Raw genomic sequence first — 21,513 nt, 5'->3', positions numbered from 1 at the left:
TTTGGTTTGGTTTGGTTTTTTATGGTGTGAGGTAAGGATCAATTTTCTTCTTTTGCTTCTGGATATCCAGTTGTCCTGGCACCATTTATTGATGGGACTATTTTTGCTCCATTGAATGGTGTTGGCACCACTGTCAACAATGAATTGATCATAGGTGTTGGCTTTATTTCCGGACTCTCAATTCTACTCCATTGATCTATATTTTTATCCTTATGCTAGGACCATAGTGTTTTTATTACAATAGCTTTGAAATTAGTAAATTTTGAAATTGGGAAGTCTAAGTTCTTCAGTGCTGTCCTTTTTCAAAATTCTGACTTTACTAAGTACTTCACAATTTCATATTTGAATTTTAGTATCAACTTTCCCATTTCTGAAAAAAAAAAAAAGACACTAGAATTTTGATAGTGATTGCATTGAGTCTCTAGACCTCTTTGGGTAGTATTGCCCTCTTAACAATATTAAGCCTTTCAATCCATGAACACAGATGTCTTTCCATTTATTTAAATCCTCTCTGATTTCTGTCAGCAGTATTCTGGAGTGTTCAGTGTACAAATCTTGCATCCCTTGACTAAATGAATTTCCAACTATTTTATTCTTGTTTTTAACTATAGGAAAAAGTGTCAATTTTATCAAATGCTTCTCTCAATCTATGATCTTACGATTTTCCTTTTAGTTTGTTAATATAGTGAATTACATTAATAGATTTTCTAAAATTGAGTCAGCCTTGTAACGCTGACATAAACCTTACTTCTTCATGATATGTTATGCTTTTCATATGCCACTGAATGGAGGAAGGAAAGGATGAAGAGAAAAGGTATCAGAGAAATGGAAACCAAAATCACAGACTTGGGTGACTGATTGGATATGAGAGCTAAAATATAAACAGGAATGATGGCTATATTTCTGGTTTGAATAACTGGGTTGACAGTAGTACCATTCACTCACATGAATGGGAATCTATTTGGGAAGAAGATAAATTCTGTTGAGGACACACTGAATTTAGATGTCTCTGGGACATCCAAATATGTTAAAAGGGTAAATACTAAGGACTTTAGAATACTGACCCAAGATTATTTGAAATAATGGGCCATGAACTCTGAACCAGAAAAGGAAATCAAAATGGGAGTGAGGTATAACAATTAGTTGTTTATGCAGTATCCATTATCCTCTTCTTCCTAATAAAATGCTGATTTCTTTGGGGGAGGCCAAGCTTAAAAAAAATATCAAAACACCAACCTCATTTCTCAGTCTGCCTTGCAGCTAGGGGTGGGTAGTCATTTGACACAGTCTGGCCAAAGAGACAAAAGCATCAGTTACTAGGTGGGGCTTCCAGGAAAGCTCTCAAAAAGAGCTGATGTGGAGGGTCTAAGCCCCTCTTCCAGAAAAGCACAGTTGAAATAAAACTGGTTTGCATAGTGACTCATTTTGGGGTAATGGAGGCTGCTTTGGTGGCCAACACATCTGAAAGGGATTTAGGGAAAAGAACCTATTTTCTACTTAATTCTTGGGTAAGGAATCTAATAAATGGGATGACTAAATACCATTGGAATCCAAAGTTCTGAAGAAACATTCTTATTTGCCAGACCCATTTATTGCTATTCCTATTAAATGCCCTCAACTCTGAAGAGGAGACTCCTTTATTATGAGGTAAGGGACAATACACAATGATAAATCAGACCATGGTCTTTATGAATGCAGATCTGGATTCACATCTCAGCTCTGTAAACTCTGAAGCATTACTTAACATCTCTGAGCTTCAATTTTCCCACCAGGTGAAATGGTAATAATGATAATTCCTGCCTTGTTGGAGTGTTGAAGGGTAAAGAATGAAATGAAATGTGTGTAAAGTGTATGGCACAGTACTTAAATATTAGTCACTGTACTATTACTTATATATCAGTTTAAGTACACTAAAGTAGCTACTGCTACTGGAACATTTTTTTTAAGTTTATTTATTTTGAGAGAGAAAGCACATGGGAGGGGCAGAGAGAGAGGGAGAGAGAGAATCCCAAGCAAGCTGTACAATGTCAGCACAGAGCCCAACATAGGGCTTGAACTCATGAACTGTGAGATCATGATCTGAGCCGAAACCAAGAATCAGGTGCTTAATTGACTGAGCCACCCAGGCACACCACTACTACATTTTAAAAAACAATGATGTGTTTTTGGAAAGTCCTTCATTTGGGTTACCTAAGTGGACAGCATCATTTGTTAATAATCAAGGAATTGATTATAGCACCTAATGACTACAGAATCCCAGGGAATATGAGAAGCTTTGGGCCAAACTGCCTTAATGCAGAACTGGCCTCTACTAAGTGGTAAGGAAGGACAGAGCAAGTAAGCCTGATCAAGTGTGGGATCAAGCTCCATGGATGGGGAAGGGCGGAGAGAATCTCAAGACAACAAGGTGACCAGGCAGGGACAAAATGGCCTCTTCTACTCTCTGGGTGCTCAGGAGGCGGGCCCAACTGCCAGCTCATAGCAGCAGACAGAGGGTGGAGCCTGGCCTCCCTCAAAGACAGATACATCCATCATCCTCAGGTGATGAAGTTATTTCTGGTGGAAACAGGCTTTCCCAGGGGCCTGTGATGTCACAGTATCCCTAACTGGGAGTGGGGCTAATAGTGGCAAGCTAGGGGTTGGGGGAAGAGGAAATGTCTGGACACAGGGTCTTCCCTCGGGCAGCAGGGGATGTCAGTGCTCTGCCCAGAACTGCTTGGATCCCAGCACCCTCTCCCAGCATACTGGCTCCCAGTATGCCTCCATTCCCAACAGCACTTGTGCCTCTTTTGATGGAAGGCTCCCCTCAAGCTATCAGAATTGCTTTCACTGGCTGCCCTGGAGAGCCAGAAGTTCCTGGGAATTTATGTGTCCCTAGAGGCATCTCTTCACCAATGATAATAGCCCTCCTCAGGACAATCCAAGAATGACCTACATGTCTCAGAGCTGCCCTGAGGGGTTGATCCAAAGTTACCCTCTGTGGGATTCTCCTTGATAAAACACCCTTGGCTGGCTTCCTCCCCTCCCTGCCCCATTTCCTCTTCCATTCTGACTTTTCCTGGAAACACTTGCGAACAAACCATGTGACAAAGATCTTCCGTGTCTCAGAATTTCTGCCTAGAGAAGTGTATGCCTCACAGCAATGGTGCCCACCACCATATTGCTCACTGGTATACACAATAAATAAATAGAAAGAGAGACAGAGAGACATTTTGGTGTGACCTAAACCACTTGGGTTTGTTGACAAGAACGCAGGCCTGGGCAGGCTAGCACATGATCAGAAGAGGAGGCTCACTCTAGAAAAATTATTGTAACCTGGGGGCAGAGAGGGCCAATCAATACTTTGTCCTGTGGGTAGAATTTCCTCTTCGCTTCCTTTTGTGAACGCCTCCACAAACCACAATGGGTTGGGTACAAAGTCTCTTTGACTCAGACCTGAAGGAAGTTCAATGTCAGGTCAAAAAACAAAGAAAGAGAGGGGAGAGGCCATGCCCAGAGAGGGGGTCCAAGAGACACGGTGGCCACAGAGCATCACCATCCAGCCTCTCCTAGATAGCCGGGGGGGGGGGGGGGGGGGGGGGGGGGGGGGGGGCGGGGGTAGTGGGTGGCACTGAGCCCAGTGCCCCAAGGTTGGCAAATTTCCTGCCTCCTTTCAGTCTCTTCCTTCTGTTTTGCCACAGTGACCTTTTTGGAATGGAGTCAGGGAAGACAGTGCAGAGAAGGTGACATTTATGCTAGGTCACTGTGGTAGACAAAAAATAAAAAATAACCCCTCCTCTAGGATGTCCATGTCCTGTACCCAGAACCTGCACCGAGGTTTCCTTACATGGCAAAAGGGACTTTGCAGACATGATTTAGTTAAGGATCTTGGGACAGGACATTATCTTGGATGATTTGGGCAGCCCAATATAATCACAAGAGTCCTTTTAAGAGAGACATAAGATCAAAAAGAGAGATGTGAAGACAGAGGCAAAGGTCAGAATGATGTGGCCATGAGCCAAGAAATGTGGGCAGCCTCCCGAAGGAATACCTTTATTTTAGCAACATGAGACCCATTTCAGATTTCTGACCTCCAGAACTATAAGAATTGTAAATAAATGTGCTTTGTTTTTAGCCACAGAGCCTGGGGTAATTTGTTATAACAACATCAAGAAACTAATACAGTCATAAAGGATGCAGAAGAGTTCTCCAGAAAAAAGTGGGGAGGTAAGACATTTTTGAGAACCATGGAAGGTGTGGCAGAACATGGTGGGTTGAGGATAGTGTAAATTCCTCCATGTGCCAGAAAACCTGGTAGTGGACAAAGTTTGTTTCCTGTTCAGCATCAGTTTCTCCCTAATTATTTCTCAATAAAATAGCACTTGTGCTCAGATCCCTCCTTCTAACTCATGAAGCACGTGGCTCAGGGGAGGCTAGCACCACTCCCCACTTAGGGATATAAGGGGCCTGGATGCCCTGACAGTAATGCCAGCCCCACTCTGGTGGCTGACTGGGGAATGGGTATGAGCACAGTTCTGGCCACTGAAAGATGAAGGGGAGTGTCCTGGGAAGGGCGGTGGCTGAGGCATGTTCCTCCTCTCTTCATCTTGGATACCCTCATTCAGATACATTGTTCAGTCTGTCTGTGACTCCTGGAACCCTTCCAGCCATCTGCTACCCAGCTTGAGATGAAGTCAACACACAAAGAAGAACAGAGCAGGGAGATGAAAAGAACCTGGCCCTTGACTGATATCACTGAATCCTTGAAACCAACAACCTGTGGTCACCCTACAAGGTGTGCTTCGCGGATTGTGAGATGACATCTTCTCATTATTTGGGTCATAGTTTCTGTTACTGGTAGCCAAAGGCATCCTAACTGATACAGTTGATTTTAGATGGTTGAGGCCAGATTACAAAAGCCTTGAAGGCCGCAACAAGGAATGAGAAAGGTAGCTAAGGCAGCTACCTAACATCAAGGGATTAGACATTCTTAGCAGAAGAGTGACCTTCTTACTTTCTTTGGGACACATGTTGGTGCACAGAAGTCAGTCTGAAATGGGGGAGACGGGAAAGAAGGAGGGAAAGTTACCACAACAGTCACCCTGATGGAATACACAAGTCTGAATGAAAGCAAAAGGGGTGTCTGGGGGGAGACAGAGGAAAGACCAGGGTCAGGAACCATCAGAGAGCTTGGAACCTGAGTGCAGGTGGGAAGGAGCTGGGGATGCTGACAGGAATTTTTTAAAATAAAACATTACAGTAATCCCAAGAATTAAGTATCTTAAATGCCTTTTAATGTCTACCCCTGAATAAGAGGGAAGCCTGGAGTCTCCTTTTTCAATGGGGCTCAAGCTTGGAACTCTAGTACATCAAAAGAAATAGTAATCGAAGTCAACAGAGATGTTAAGAGTAAGATTAACACCCAGAAACGCTGCAGGTCCACAGCCCTCCCCCAGAGAAAGGAATCAACAAATTGCTTTTCCCTTTGCCTCTTGGAAGCAAACAAAAACGTGTCCCAGCTTAGACACCTGGAAGGATACCAGGTTCCTTCCTCTACTCTTTGTTCTCCAGTTTTCCATCATGGGACACCCCAAGCAGTGTCCTTGGCAGTGACACCAGCACTTCTGCAGTGGCCACGCCAGTGTCACTTTTCAATTAAAAAATCTTCTGTTCAGATTTTTGCCCCAGGTCAGAGATTCCTTCCTCAGGTACAAATGTCATCATAACCATGGAAATGGGATGATGGAAAGGAAACCCAGAGTTCACATATCCCAAATGGCACCTGACTTCTGGCTCTCCACTGGTAAGAAAATACCACCAGCTGTTGAGAAATGATTAATAGTCCTAAAACTATAAAGTGAAGAGTGATCAACACCACCACGAATTGAAGTATGAAGAGTATCTTGTGGACAATCAGCACGTTTAATGTCATAAAAGATGTACGATGAAAGATTTCTGCTCCAGAAGCAGCTACATATTTGCCTTCCCCTCCAGTCTGACTCCCATTAAGCCCCTATATTTATATATGTTAATATATTACAGTTTGAGATTTTTGGGTTATATTTCACAGATGACATTTTTAATCTGCCTCAAAAATGTAAACATAGCAAGGGTGTTCTGCAGACACACTGCCTGGAGCAACTGTCAAATGGAAAATTCGGTGGAAAGTTTAGCCTGTCTCCAGTTTAACGAAGTTGAGGAATGCTACAAAAGCAGGTGTTGTCTGACACAAGCAATAATTATCTTTCACCTTGATGGATGTTAGTTTAATCTGTTCCTTACATGGTAGCTTGGTCTCAGCTGACTGAATTTAGCGCCAGAAGAGCAGATGAGAGGGTGTCTGTGGCTGGTATGTGACACTATTTATAAGTCCAGGCTTTGGGGGCAGTTCTGATTGATTTTCATAATGGGATTTAACCATTTCTCCTGTTTGCCCAATAAATATTTAAATCTAGATGGATATCATGGTACTCTGTTAACATACTAACATTTTCATTAATGGATTTTTAAAGTTTCATTGAGAGGATGATTTAATTCAATGACTTTAGCAGAAAAGAGAAAATGAGTTACTGGAACGTTTTCCTAAGACACGAAGAGACCCTATATGTTAATGCTCCAGGATAAGTTACTCAGCTAGCAGAAGTGGGGTGTTAGCTGGGGGAAGGTAGAAGAGACCCCTTCCAAAAGCTAATCATGAGCAGCCTCATTCAAAATCTTTTGAACTGGAGGGCTTATAATTTGAGATAACACTCATGTATCCAGCAGTCCCAGAGAGGCCTATCTGGGCTAAAGAAGAAGCCACAATGTCACTGTACGACACCTTCTTTTCGAACTTCTGGCAGCTTTTTTTTTTTTTTTTTTTTTTTTTAACAATTCAAGAAGATGCTGATCTTGGCAATCATTTGGACAGAGTTTTGTCAGAAGGGGAAATGATCTACCACCCCCGAATGTCAGGAATACATATTGTAGATCATCTTCAGAACATGATTGGTGAAGCTGACCAAATCTGATACCTGTAATAGTTTAGGCTCCTCCCATGAAAGTCAGCAGGGTGCAGTGGGTAAGGCTGAGGCCCTGGGTTGCCTGGATCTTGGCTCCTTCCCCTACCAGCTGGGTGGTCTTGAGCAAGCACTTACTTTCTCTAGGCCTCAGTTTTCTCATCTGTAAAATGGAGGTGATGATAGTGCTTACTTTACATGACCCCATGGAGGATAAAATGATAAATAAGAGACATGTATGTGCATGCATGCTCTCTCCAAGAACTGAGAATACAGCATGGGAAGCAGAGGTGCATGAATTATTGCAGAACAAATGGGATAATGACCAAGGGTATTGTGCAAATAAAGCATCTGGGAACAAGACATGACTTATCCCCCAAAATGAACAAGGCCTTGAAAAATGAGCAGGATCCCAGCAGCACAGGGATTTCAGCAGGTGGGGGAGACAAGCTGCTGGAATGGAAAAGTGCAGACAGTAATCTCCCCACTGATAGAACAAAGTGAAGAAACCAAGCAAGGTTTTCCTACCATATACCCCTGTGCCAAATGCAAAGCACAGGGAATAGTCAGGCCTTTTTAGAAATACTGTTCCCATTGGCCCAGATTAGGCTGCTTCAATAAGCCCAGAGCAGAACCATCAGTTTAACACATACGAATCAACCATGAGCTGTACACAAGCCAGTGTCTTCTCTGGGCCCAGCCCCAGGATCAGAGGCCACAGGGAACAAAGAGCTGGAGAGACAGCTGGCAGGAAGCAGACCCTGTGTGCACAGTACTCCGACGCCCCTTGTTTTAACAGTTAACAGACATACTCCAAACTGCCGAGGCTTTTCCCTTGATTTCATTCCCAACTACTCCCTCCAGGAGTTCCATCTGGGAAACTGTCCAACAATATTGGCTAACACTTACTGAGCCCCTATTATGTGCCAGGCACTGTTCTAGGCTCTCCACACTCCGGGAGGTAGGTACTACTATTATGCCCCTTTATGGGGAGGCAGATGCTCATATTAGGTGAGCCTAGCTATAGAAAGTGCAGCCTGACAGCTTCTTGCTGTGCTTCACTGCCGGGTGATTGCTTTAGTTACTATAGTCCTGACTCCTCCAGGATGCTAACCGGGCCGCCACTGGGTTCCTCCTGACCACCTACCTCCAGTGATCTTCTCCTGTTCCTTGGGGTTCCTGCAACAGAGGTGTTGGGCTCCAAGCAACAACTCTTGCCTTAGCACTGAGCCCTTTTCTGGAGCACCCTTTGTTGAGGGGTTTGGGAAGCGAGTGGGTATGGGAACACAGCCAGTGTGTACCTGGATTCTTCTTAGCCCTGCTGCATAATCTGTCCCCTCCAAACTTCTTCACTTCACGTGACTTTCTCACCAGGGATTTCACAGTCCTCTCTCAAGCCTGATCTCCTCTGGAGAATCCCTTCCCAGTCTATCAGATAGAATTTAATGTGTCCAAACCTAAACTGTGAGCCAAGTTCAAATCTCCCCTTCAGGTCTCAATAAATAAGATGAGACTGTGCCTTTAGTTCAGTATTCCTAAATGGTCCATGAAAGAAAAGGAGTTTCCATAACATTCTGTGATAAGAGACCCTTTTTCCCAGAGCATACAGGAGGCCTCTGGAGATGGTGATCTCTACCCCAGCCCCATATTCCATGTAGAAATAAACAGCCACACATCGGGGCAATGGGTGACTCAGTCAGTTTAGCACCTGACTTCCCCTCATGTCATGATCTCATGGTTCATGAGTTTGAGCCCTATGTCAGGCTCTGTGATGAAAGCTAGGAGCTTGGAGCCTGCTTTGACACTGTGTCTCCCTCTCTGCCCCTCCGCTCTTCACACTGTCTCTTTCTCTCAAAAATAAATAAACATTCAAAAAAAAAAGAAAAGAAAAGAAATAGCCACACACCTATAATTCTGAGATCCTCCTAAATGCCCAGGTCTGTGCTGATGTCTCTGGCAGGAGACAAAGAAAGCCCTACCTCACTATATCTGCCTACCTGCCTCACCTACCCATGCACACCCAGGATGCACCCAGGATGGCTAGTCAGAGCCAGAGCCAGACGGCCCAGTATGATCAGGAAATATTAATATATAATGACTAAGTCATGTATGCTTGCCAAGCTCATAATATTAAAACTTCAGTGTTCTGAATGTAATAATATCCACCATCTATTGGTCATTTCCCATGCCAAGCAGTTTATAGAGTCTAATCCATTAATTCTCTCAATAGCAATATGCCAACTAATAGGCAGATAGGTAGGTATGTAGGTAAATAAATAAATACATAAATACATAAATAAAAGGGTTTAGAGAGGGAAAATCACTTTCTAAAAGTTGCACAACCAGCTGGCGGCAGAGTCAGAATTCAAACATGCACAGTCTAACTCAGAGCTGAGCTCTCGGCCAGCATGCTCTAGACTCTCTTTAACAGACATGAAAGTTAATGGCATGGGTTTGTTAATGAGCTTCAGACCTGTTGGTCAATCAGAGGCATGAATCCTAGTGTAAGAACTAGATTTTTCATTTGTGGTTTCCTGGGAAAAACCTTCTTATCCACTCACCCTGCATGAGTGATAATGTGTTTTTCCTCTTTGACACGCACCCTCCCATGTCCATGGTCTCTGGTAACCTCAACCTCTTAACAACCCTATCAGCTTCCTTCCTTCCAAACCACTTGGCACCAAGGGGCGATACAGAAGATGCATACCCCTGTAGTTCTCCTATCCTTAGTATGAAAGGATTAGGGGTTATAGGAAACAGTGAACAACCCCTAAATCCCCTTCTCATTTTTGCTATTTAATAAATCCAAGTTCCAGTTATTGTCTCAGTCCTATTTGCTGCTTTCTTTTCCTCTTCCATCCCTAACTGGGTAGAGGCCCCTTGTGTGTTCTATTCCCAAGTTCAGTCCTGAGACATCTATTCTTCCCCAAGCCAGAGCTTCCAAACCGCAAAGCCAAGAGCTGGCAGAGTCTGAAGAAGGGCCCAGGGCAGTCTAGCTGCAGATCTCACAACGACAGAAAGCATCTTCTCCACCAAAATGGCCCCAGGAAAGATGATTCTGATCTCCCTAGATGGGGCCAGGAGAAGCTAGGGGCCCAGAGCAATCACTTCACCCACTCTTAGGGAAGGACGCAGACAGCAGGGCTAGGAACAGTGAGTGGTGGCATTTTAGGAATCCTCTGCCCGGGTCAGCAGACAACCTGCAGACCCAAATTCCAGACATGGAAGTTCAAAGAGCTTCATGGGCCCCACCCATGTCAGCTCAGCCAAAGCCACAGAACCAGAGTGATGTTAGCCCACAGCTGGAGTAAAGTGATAGTTTTGAGGAATCAAAGGCTCAGAAGAAATGACATGATCAGACCTTAGTGAAATGTTGTCTGCAGTCAGGCAGTAGGAGTTTATCCTATCCCACTGTGGCCACAGTGCACCAGCCATGAGGCCTTGGAATGCTTCTCCAACTATGGGGCTTCCCAAACCCTTGAGGAGACCAGCCCTCAACAATGGTAACTGCAAGGTCCTTCTCTGGATTCCCTTGTTTCTTCTATAGTCTCTTTCTTCCCTCCACCTTCATGAATAACTAGGCCTTTTCTATCATCCTGGTCCTCCCTCTGTGCCTTGGTTCCATTTGGAGGGGTAAAGCAGATCCTTGAGGTCATCCAGACCCCTAGAGGGCACCAGATCTTTCATGCTCTCCACAGTAAACCTCTACAATACAGACAAATGCTTACTTGGTAATAGTGGCCACAGCTCTGATGCACTGTCCTCCTCACAAAGTCTCCTTTTCCTGAAAAAGGTGAGAAGAGAAAGGGCAGAAGGAGATGAAGGGAGAAAAACAACCCAATCTGCCATTCTCTTATCACCCTAGCAACTACTCAAATGCTAAGTATCTCAATCCTACTAGAAAAAGTGCCCAACATGGTGCTTGACACATAATAAACACTCAATGAATGTGTTAAACTGAATTAAAATTCACACATTCAATTTCTATCTTTAAAGTCCCCAGGACCTAAGGAGTACCAACAAAGCAAGCACTCTAAATGTACATCTATATGTCTACACCAGGAACTTATATACAGCATTAACCACATTATGACAAGTCCAGTGTAATGGCCCTTAAAAAAATCTAGATTTTCAAGAAAATGGCAAACCTCATCAGTGATCCAGACCTAATGGGCCTCTCTTTCATGACCTCTTCCAACTCACCAGGAAGGCTGGAACCCTGAGATTTCACTCCAGGGCCAAACTCAAGTAGGTCAGATACAGGTAGCTTTCCTTCTAAGAAGGCTCTCTTTGGTTATAATCCAAAGACAAACCTATGGTCAGTCCTAGGGACAAACCCAAACCCAAAAAGTCTAGGGAAGGAAAAGAAGGAGGAACACACACTAAATCCAGTGAAGCTATACTAGAAAAACAATGAAAATGTAAATGTGTCTAAGTGTATTCACACATACATACACAAACACACACACATATATATACACACAGAGAGTGAATGAATCCCAGCATTCCGGAAGTTTACTTTGAAAACTGTAAGAAACAGACCTAAATGAAAATTGACCATAGGTGTTTACCATTAGTTTTTGCAACTCAACATTTAGTTGGCTTAACCATGTATTTTTGAATGCTTACTACATTCCCATTCTAGGGCTAAAGACACAAAGATGAATGTAACATTATCTATGCCCTCAAAAATCTTAAGACTTGGTTAACTATAGGGGCGCCTGGGTGGCTTAGTAGGTTAAGCATCCGACTTTCGCTTACGTCATGATCTCGCAGTTCGTGGGTTCAAGCCCCGCATCAGGCTCTGTGCTGCCAGCCAGCTTAGAGCCTGGAGCCTGTTTCAGAGTCTGTGACTCCCTCTCTCTCTGACCCTCCCCTGCTCATGCTGTCTCTCTCTCTCCTAGAAATAAAACATTAAAAAAAAAAAAAAAAAAAAGACTTGGTTAACTATAGCTTCCCTTTCTCTGATGTCCATTTGAGCATCTTAGAGGTTACACAGTCCTAGAAGAAGAAATTTGGTGTCAAAAATCTGTCTTCATTACTGATAAACCAGCTACGGACAGCTAACACAAGAATGAACACATATTAGCAATCATTGATTAAACCACTTACTAGGTGCCAGCCACTATGCTAAGTGTTTTGCCACATATTATCCCCTTAGATACAACCACCATGTTCAGCAGGCACTATTACTACTCAGCTTTACAGATGGGGGAACAGAGGTGAGGGAGACAAAAAACTTGCTCAGTCATGCAACTAGTAAGTGTTAGAACTGGGATTTGAACCTAGATCCATCTGACACCAGAGAAGCAAACTCTTAACCACTAAACTGCATTATCTCCCAGGGTTACACAGTGGTTGTTGAGGGCTTCTCACCAATCATGTCTTATTTGACTCTGGGAAAGTAATCCAACAAGGGAATGAAGAAATTACACCGAAGCATGTATCTGAATGTCAGAAAGGATTGTAATTCCAACCAATTGATTAAGAAAGAGTCTAGAAGACTTCCTAGATTAGGTGGGAACTAGAAGATGAAGTGAGTAGATGGAAGAGCTTGATTGTGGAAGAGAATGACAATTCTAGTAAGTGCATATATATGGCTAGAGCAAAGAAAATGAGAGATTGGGTCAGAAGGGAAAGGTGGACAGACTAAACTAAGGAATCTTTCTTGCAGAACATATGGAGCCTTTGGAAGATCATGAGCCAGAAAATGGCACACAGGAAGCTGAGAAAGCAACTGAATTGGGGGAAGGGCACTGGACAATGACAGATAGATGGGAGAGGCCAAAGACAGAGTCAAAGAAACTGATGGGAAATGATGGGATGGGGTAAAAGGGTTGAGAAGACCTGAACAGCCTCCATGGACACTTTCTATCACATCTGAGCTCTAGCAATGAGAAGGACCAGAAAAAAAGAAGGGAGGATGAAAAATAGGGAGAGAGGAAGAAGGAAGGAAGCGTTAGCTGGGTTTGGAGGCTGATGGGAAGAGGATGAAAGACAAAGGCAACCAAATCTAAGTTCAAGTCTACGCATCTTGAACAATGGTGTTGTCCTTAACAGAAAAAAAAGAAGAAAGGAAAACCAGGTTTGCTGGTTGGGAGGCCTGGGGACTTGGGTGGCAGAAGCAGAGAGGAGTGTTATGTCTGTATGCTTTAAGTTAACACGACAGAACCATCGCTTGTGAATATTCCACCTAAGCCTGAGACCTGGAAGAGATCTCTAGGCCAGACTACGAATTTAGGAGTCATCTACTTTAAGAGAATCAAATTGTTCTCTCTGCCTAAAGCAAAAAGGAAAAGAAGGAGGAGAAGGAGGAGGAACCTGCAACCTTTCTGATTATGACCCTTTTTTCAAAATGGGGTGGACTTTGAAGGAAGTAGTTGGGCCACTATCAGTCATTGAGTGTCCACTTGACAAGTTTTGAATTTGGCACTTGACACATATTATCTCATTTTATTGTCTTCCCCACAGCCCTGTGAGGAAGGAATTATTCCCCCATTTCCCAAGGCTCCAAGCAGTTGGCTAGATTGTACAATGTCACACAGTTTGTATGTAGCAGAGCTAGGATTAGAAGTCAAATGGGATTCCAAATTCCAGAGCTGCTTGTTGTAGTCACGGAGCTAGGTCAGTGCCATTAAACCAACCATCACTGGCTTACTCAAAGACCAAGGTCAGAACAGTCCTCTAAACCATTAGCCACCAAGCACATACCCAATCCAAGACCCTGGAATGTGGCTGCCAGTTTTCCAGCTTGTAATGCTGGGCCATACATATCCCAAAGCTACTGGGAAATTCTTCTGTCACAGATACTTTGGCACTGATAAGAGAGCCATGGCCCATTCAACCCTTCAGATCAGAATACAACCATGTTAGCAGAAATGACTCCCTTTGATAGTAATAGCAAAGATTTTCAGAAATCCTAAGATGAACAAAAGTATTCAAAAGACAAATTAAAACCCATTTATGAAATCAAGCATTCACAATTTCCCATAGGACACTATCGAAGAAGACTCACAGGTGGCAAAGCTGCTCTGAAGCCATTTCCTGAGAGGTGTGTCAAGAATTCCTCTTTTTTAATACATATATAAGGCATGTAAGAACTGAGATTCTTTTACGTTAATTAAAAATGCCAAGTTTCATTCTACAACACATACTTCACTCAAAGACAATCATTCTGCAAAATAGAGCCGCCAATAATTGGACCCTTCTACAGCCTGGCACCTTCCTTTCCCCTTGGGAAGGAGCCGTCTCCTAGAAATGCAGACAGCTCGTCCCCAGACATAGGGAGTCGTCACCAGCCTCTAATAACTGCTTGTCTTGCCAGGAAGACGGGCAAGCCAGGGCAAGCCCATGGCCTGCAGCATCTGTGTCCAATTCACTCTCTTCAATAAGCAAAACTTTCTTCTTACCCTGAGAGTGGGGCAGATATCAGGCAGAACCATTTCGTAAGCTCAGACCCAGCAGAGGTCCATCTGGGATGCCACCCGCCATGCACGGTTTATAAAAGGTTTTTATTGCAAAAGAACCCTGCACTGCAGACCTTCTGTATTTCCCACAGCCCATAGCTGTCCACACCTCCCCTCTCAAACACCCCCTCCTAGGCAGCCGGCACCCCACCCAGCCCCAGCTACTTGGGTCATTCAAATGCTGTTTCAAATGGATCTGTCCAGGAATCCTGCTTCCACAGTGGGAACCAGAAGGGAGTTTAAAAACCTAACTTTGAAGTTGTGAAAATTTACTGTTGACAGTTTCTGAATGAGCAGAGTTGTCTTTGGGAAGCTGAGTTGGATACATTTGTTCATCAAACAATAAAGAGCGGCTTTTTCCTGGGGTGTCAAGATGTTTGTTTGGTTTGTTGTTCCTGTTTGTTTTTGTTGGCTTCTACACTCAAACAGGATTCAATTTTGCAAGGCAAACTCCCCACATACAAGAAACTTTAAGATTTTTATGATTTCATTGCTAAGGGCAGCCTTTTATGAATAACTCTGGCCACCTAGTGGCTGGGTAATCTACAGGATAGTAGCCTCCTTGGAGGAATGATAGCTAAAGACAAAACTTGGCAGCTTCATTCTCTTGAGGAGGAAAAGTGGTAGGCTCTCCCATGAAATGACTGTCCTTCGTTGCCAGTGTAAGTCAGGCTACAGAAACATCCATCCTAGCTAAATTAGAGTCACATGAACTTCCTGGCATAATGGGTTAAGGATGAGTTTTTCTTGTTACTTAGGACATTATAGGAATCTCTTTTCTGAGTTTTTCACACATGTTCTTAAAAGCAATGACAGTGTCTCTTGAGTGCTTACCACTCAGTAGTAGTATTTTCCATTACACAGAAGAGGAAACTGAGGCTCAGAGCTAGTATGTGTCACTAACAGCTAGTATGTGTCAGTCTCAGGATTCAAATACATACCAGTGGCCAGCTCTTACTGATTTTTTTTCCTTCCCTGGGTTGGTCCCAAGAGTAAAGGCTCTGAGCTTAGCCAGTCTTAACCATGTCCCATGGGCTCTACAACGACTTCTCTTGCTTCATCCTTCCCCTCCCCACCAGCCTTAAACCCTCTCACCTATATTAGGGGGAAGGATGAAGCTCAGGGTTGAGGTGGGGAGGAGGGCAGGGGAGAGGAGGAAGAGAGATACTTACAAGTAGTTGAGGGTCTGTTTCTATATATAGGTAAATATGTGTGTACATTACCATTTACAGAGTACCTATTATCTAAAAGGCATCCTACTACCTGGCATAGAGAAGGTATTCAATTAATGTTCAGTGAACGGAGATCTGAATGAATTCACAAGCAAATTTTTAAAAATAAGAATGAGTTTCTGCATTTATATCTTTGAGGGGAGTCCCAGGCACTGCAAACCAGCTCGGTGACCCTGAAGGAAATGTTCTCTATGGTACCAGTCCCTTCATCTGCGAAGGAGAAGCTAGTCTAAGGGAGCTTTTTGGCCTTTCCTACCCAGGTATCATGGGAATCTATAATGCTGGTTTGTGAATTTCTTATCAACATGCCAAGCCCCCATGCCTGTGAGACAGCTCCGCCGCTCCTGAGTAATCCGTGATGCTCAGTAAATAGTAGCCACTGGGGCCACTGGCTGGATTGCAGAGTGAGCCCAAAGAGTCCAGTTTCCTGGAGAGTCAGTTTCTGTCAAATGAATTCTATTTTGCTCCTGGTTTACATTGTCAGAAATTAATATTGCTTGGGCTGCCAGGAAATAACAGCTGCATGATATAATAAAAGCACACTCAGAATGTCAGCAATCAAAAGAAAAGCACACAGATTTCCATTTCCAGCAATATAATGGCCTAGGTAACCTGAAACAAAAGACAGAAAGTCCTCCTTTAAATAAGCAAACAAAGTTCCAAGAAAACAAAAGTACTTGTTTGGCCTCTGTGAGGCCAAGGTTGAAGCAGGAGACCAGAGCTAAGTGACTGCCTACATTGGGGACACCTATGGATCTGCAGGTATCTCATACAGAGTGAAGAACCAGACCAACTTGCAGAAAGACAGGACTCAAGTAGCCCAGTCTCTGAGAAAGACGAACTAAACGAAAACCTACTCAGCAGGGGCAGACAACAAAGAAAATGATCTGGTGCAGTACTGGCTCTGGGTGAAACTAACAATACCAAAAATAACAATAAAATTTCCCTGAGATTTTATAACCACAAATTTGACCACATACAGAGATCTAGGGCCACAAATTATAATACCTACAACGACCCCCTAAAAAAGGCAAGGAAAATTTCAATAAAAAGTTTAAGCAAATGAGTTCACAATCAAAAATTACATAAAACAAAAGGAAACAAGCCACCAAGAGTGAAAGTCAGCAGAAATAACCAATAACAGAACCTGATTCATAAAGACTTCAGATATTAGAATTATACATAATATAAAGAACACTTAATGTTTTTAAGAAATAAAAGAATCAAAACACAAATAAAAACACATCTGAAAATAAACCAACTATAACATCTTCAAATTAAAATATTAACATTTAAATTTAAAATTCAATGCAAGGGTTAAACCACAGGTTAAAAAAATAACAGCTAAAGAAACCAAACAGATGTGAAGAAATTAAACAGAAGACAACACAAAAAGAAAACCAATAAATATGAAAGAAAAGGTAAGTAAACAAAAGGTTAGTGAGAAGGTCTCACAGACATCTAATTGATATTCCAGAAGGAGGTAAAAAGGAATGTTGAGAATTTTCCAAATTGATCCAATTCCAATCTCTTATTCAGGAATTCCAATGAATTCAAAGCAGGATGAATTCTAGACAAAGAAAGGACATTAAAAGTAGCCGAAAAGCCAAGATAGAATCCTTCAGAGGAATGAAAATTAAGCTGACAGAAGACTTCTCAGCAATGAGAGTAGTCAGTAGTCAGTGAAATAACATCTTCAAAGTGCTGAGAGAAAATAACTTTCAACCTAAAATTATGTACTTAGAAAAACTATCTTTCAAGAATAAGAGTAAAGTTGGGGCACCTGGGTGGCTCAGTCGGTTAAGCATCCGACTTCGGCTCAGGTCGTGATCTCACGGTTAGTGGGTTCGAGCCCCATGTTGGGCTCTGTGCTGACAGCTAGCTCAGAGTCTGGAGCCTGCTTCAGATTCTGTACCTCCCTCTCTCTCTCTCTCTCTCTCCCTCTCTGACCCTCCCCTGCTCACGCTGCCCCCCCCCATCTCTCTCTCTCTCTCAGAAATAAAAACATTAAAATTTTTTTAAATAAAAAAAGAATAAGAGTAAAGATATTTTTAGGTAAACAAATGGAAAGAAAATGCACCAAAAGACCCTCACTAAAAGTGCCTCTTTTTTTTTTTTTTTTTTTTAATGTTTATTCATTTTTTGAGAGAGAGAGAGACACACACACACAGGGCAGAAGAGTGGCAGAGAGAGAGAGGAAGACACCGAATCTGAAGCAGGCTCCAGGCTCTGAGCTGTCAGCACAGAGCCCGACGTTAGGCACAAACTCACAAACTGGGAGATCATAATCTGAGCCAAAGTCAGACACTTAACCAAGTGAGCCACCCAGGTGTCCCTAAAGTGTTTTTTTAAACATTTTTTAATAGTTTATTGTCAAGTTAGTTTCCATATAACACCCAGTGCTCATCCCCACAAGTGCCCTCCTCCATACCCATCACCCCCCTTCCCCTCCCCCCCACCCCATCTGCCCTCAGTTTGTTCTCGGCATTCAAGAGTCTCTCATGGTTTGCCTCCCTCCCTCTCCCCCACCATTTTTCCCCTTCTTCTCCCCCATGGTCCTCTGTTAAGTTCCTCCTAATCCTCCTATACGTGCAAACATATGGTATTTGTCTTCTCTGCCTGACTTATTTTGCTCAGTATAACACCCTCAAGGTCCATCCATGTTGCTACACATGGCCAGATTTCATTCTTTCTTTTTTTTTAATTTTTTTTATTTTTGAGACAGAGAGAGAGAGAGAGAGAGAATGAGGAGGGGAGGGTCAGAGAGAGAGGGAGATACAGAATCTGAAGACAGGCTCCACTTTCTGAGCTGTCAGCACAGAGCCTGACACGGGGCTCGAACCCACAAACTGTGAGATCATGACCTGAGCCGAAGTTGGACACTTAACCGACTGAGCCACCCAGGCGCCCTCATTCTTTCTCATTACCATGTAGTATTCCATTGTAAAGATAAACCACATCTTCTTGATCCATTCGTCAGCTGATGGACACTTAGGTTCTTTCCGTGTTTTGGTTATTGTTGAGAGTTCTGCTATGGACATGGGGTACATGTGCCCCTATGCATCAGCACTCCTGTATTCCTTGGGTAAATTCCTAGCAGTGCTATTGCTAGGTCTTCTATTGGGAGTTCTATTGTTAATTTTTTGAGGAATCTCCACACTGTTTTCCAGAAGGGCTGCACCAGTTTACATTCCCACCAACAGTGTAGGAGGGTGCCCATTTCTCCACATTCTCACCAGCATCTAGAGTCCTCTGATTTGCTCCTTTTAGCCACTCTGACCAGCATGAGGTGGTATCTCAGTTTGGTTTTGATTTGTATTTCTCTAATGAGGAGGGATGCTGAGCATCGTTTCATGTGTCTGTTGGCCATCTGGTTGTCTTCTTTGGAGAAGTGTCTGTTCATATCTTCTGCCCATTTCTTCATTGGATTGTTTGTGTTTGGGGTGTGGAATTTGGTGAGTTGCTTATAGATTTTGGATACTAGCCCTTTATCTGATATGTCATTTGTAACTATCTTATCCCATTCCGTCGATTGCCTATTAGTTTTACGGACTGTTTCCTTTGCTGTGCAGAAGCTTTTTATCTTGATGAGGTCCCAATAGTTCATTTTTGCTCTTGATTCCCTCGCCTTTGGGGATGTGTCAAGTAAGAAATTGTTGTGGTTGAGGACAAGGAGGTTGTTTCCTGCTTTTTCCTCTAGGGTTTTGATGGTTTCCTGTCTCACATTCAAGTCCTTTATCCATTTTGAGTTTATTTTTGTGTATGGTGTAAGAAAATGATCTAGATTCATTCTTCTGCATGTTGCTATCCAGTTCTCCCAGCACCATCTGTTAAAGAGGCTTTTTTCCACTGGATACTCTTTCCTGCTTTGTCAAAGATTAGTTGGCTGTATACTTTTGGATCCAAATCTGAGTTCTCTATTCTATTCCATTGGTCTATGTGTCTGTTTTTGTGCCAATACCATACTGTCTTATGATGACAGCTTTGTAATAGAGGCTAAAGTCTGGGATGGTGATGCCTCCCATTCTGGTTTTCTTCTTCAATATTACTTTGGCTATTCGGGGTCTTTTGTGGTTCCATACAAATTTTAGGATAGTTTGTTCTAGTTTTGATAAGTATGCTGGTGCAATTTTGATTGGGATTGCATGGAATGTGTAGCTTGCTTTGGGTAGTAATGACATTTTAACTATATTTATTCTTCCAATCCATGAGCATGGAATGTCTTTCCATTTCTTTGTGTCTTCTTCAATTTCCTTCATAAGTTTTCTATAGTTTTCATCATACAGATCTCTTATATCCTTGGTTAGGTTTATTCCTAGGTATTTTATTGTTTTTTGTGCAATTGTGAATGGGATCAGTTTCTTGATGTCTCTTTATGTTGCTTCATTGTTGGTGTATAAAAATGCAACCGATTTCTGTATGTTGATTTTGTACCCTGCAACTTTGCTGAATTCATGGATCAGCTCTAGTAGGCTTCTGATGGAGTCTGTCAGGTTTTCTATGTAGAGTATAATGTCGTCTGTGAAAAGTGAGAGTTTGACTTCTTTGCCAATTCTGATGCCTTTTATTATCTTTTGTTGTCTGATGGCTGATGCTAGGACTTCCAACACTATGTTAAACAGTGGTGAGAGCGGACATCCCTGTCGTGTTCCTGATCTCAGGGGGAAAGCTCTCAGTTTTTTCCCGTTGAGGATGATGTTAGCTGAAGGCTTCTCATAGATGGCTTTTATGATGTTTAAGTAGGTTCCTTCTATCCCGACTTTCTCGAGGGTCTTTATTAAGAAGGGATGCTGTATCTTGTCAAATGCTTTTTCTGCATCTATCAACAGGATCATATGGTTTTTATCTTTTCTTTTCTTGATATGATGTATCACATTGATTGATTTGCGAATATTGAACCAGCCCTGTAACCCAGGAATGAATCCCACTTGATCTTGGTGGATAATTCTTTTTATGTGCTGTTGGATTCAATTTGCAAGGATCTTGTTGAAGATTTTTGCATCTCTATTCATCAAGGATATTGGCCTGAGCTCTTTTTTTGCTGGATCTCTGTCTGGCTTGAGAATCAGAGTGATGCTGGCTTCATAAATGAGTCCGGGAGTTTTCCTTTGACTTCTATTTTTTTGGAATAGGTTGAGAAGAACGGGTATTAATTCTGTTTTAAATGGCTGGTAGAATTCCCCAGGGAAGCCATCTGGCCCAGGACTCTTATTTCTTGGGAGATTTTTGATCACTGATTCAATTTCTTCACTAGTTATGGGTCATTTCAGGTTGTCTCTCTCTTCCCATGTGAATTTTGGTAGTGAGTGTGTGTTTAGGAATTTGTCCATTTCTTCTAAGTTGTCCAATTTGTTGGCATATAATTTTTCATAGTATTCCCTGATAATTGCTTGTATTTCTAAGGGGTTGGTTGTAGTAAGTCCATTTTCATTCATGATTTTGTCTATTTGGGTGCTCTTTTCTTTTTGAGAAGCCTGGCTAGAGGTTTGTCAATTTTGTTTATTTTTTCAAAAAACCAACTCTTGGTTTCATTGATCTATTCAACTGTTTCTTTGATTTCTATGTTGTTTATTTCTGCTCTGATTTTTACTATTTCTCTTATCCTACTAGGTTTGGGGTGCTCTGTCTCTAGTTCCTTTAAGGTGAGCTGTTAAATTTTGCACTTGCGCTTTTTCTAGTTTCTTGAAATAGGCCTGGAGTGCAATGTACTTTCCTCTTAAGACTGCCTTTGCTGCATCCCATAGAGTTTGGATTGTTTTATTTTCATTTTCATTTGTTTCCATATATTTTTTAATTTCTTCTCTAATTGCCTGATTGACCCATTCGTTCTTTAGTAGG

Source organism: Hyaena hyaena, unplaced genomic scaffold, assembly GCF_003009895.1.
Source record: "Hyaena hyaena isolate Hyena2069 unplaced genomic scaffold, ASM300989v1 scaffold_44, whole genome shotgun sequence".
Classification (NCBI taxonomy): Eukaryota; Metazoa; Chordata; class Mammalia; order Carnivora; family Hyaenidae; genus Hyaena; species Hyaena hyaena.
Note: the sequence above shows the minus strand (reverse complement) of the source record.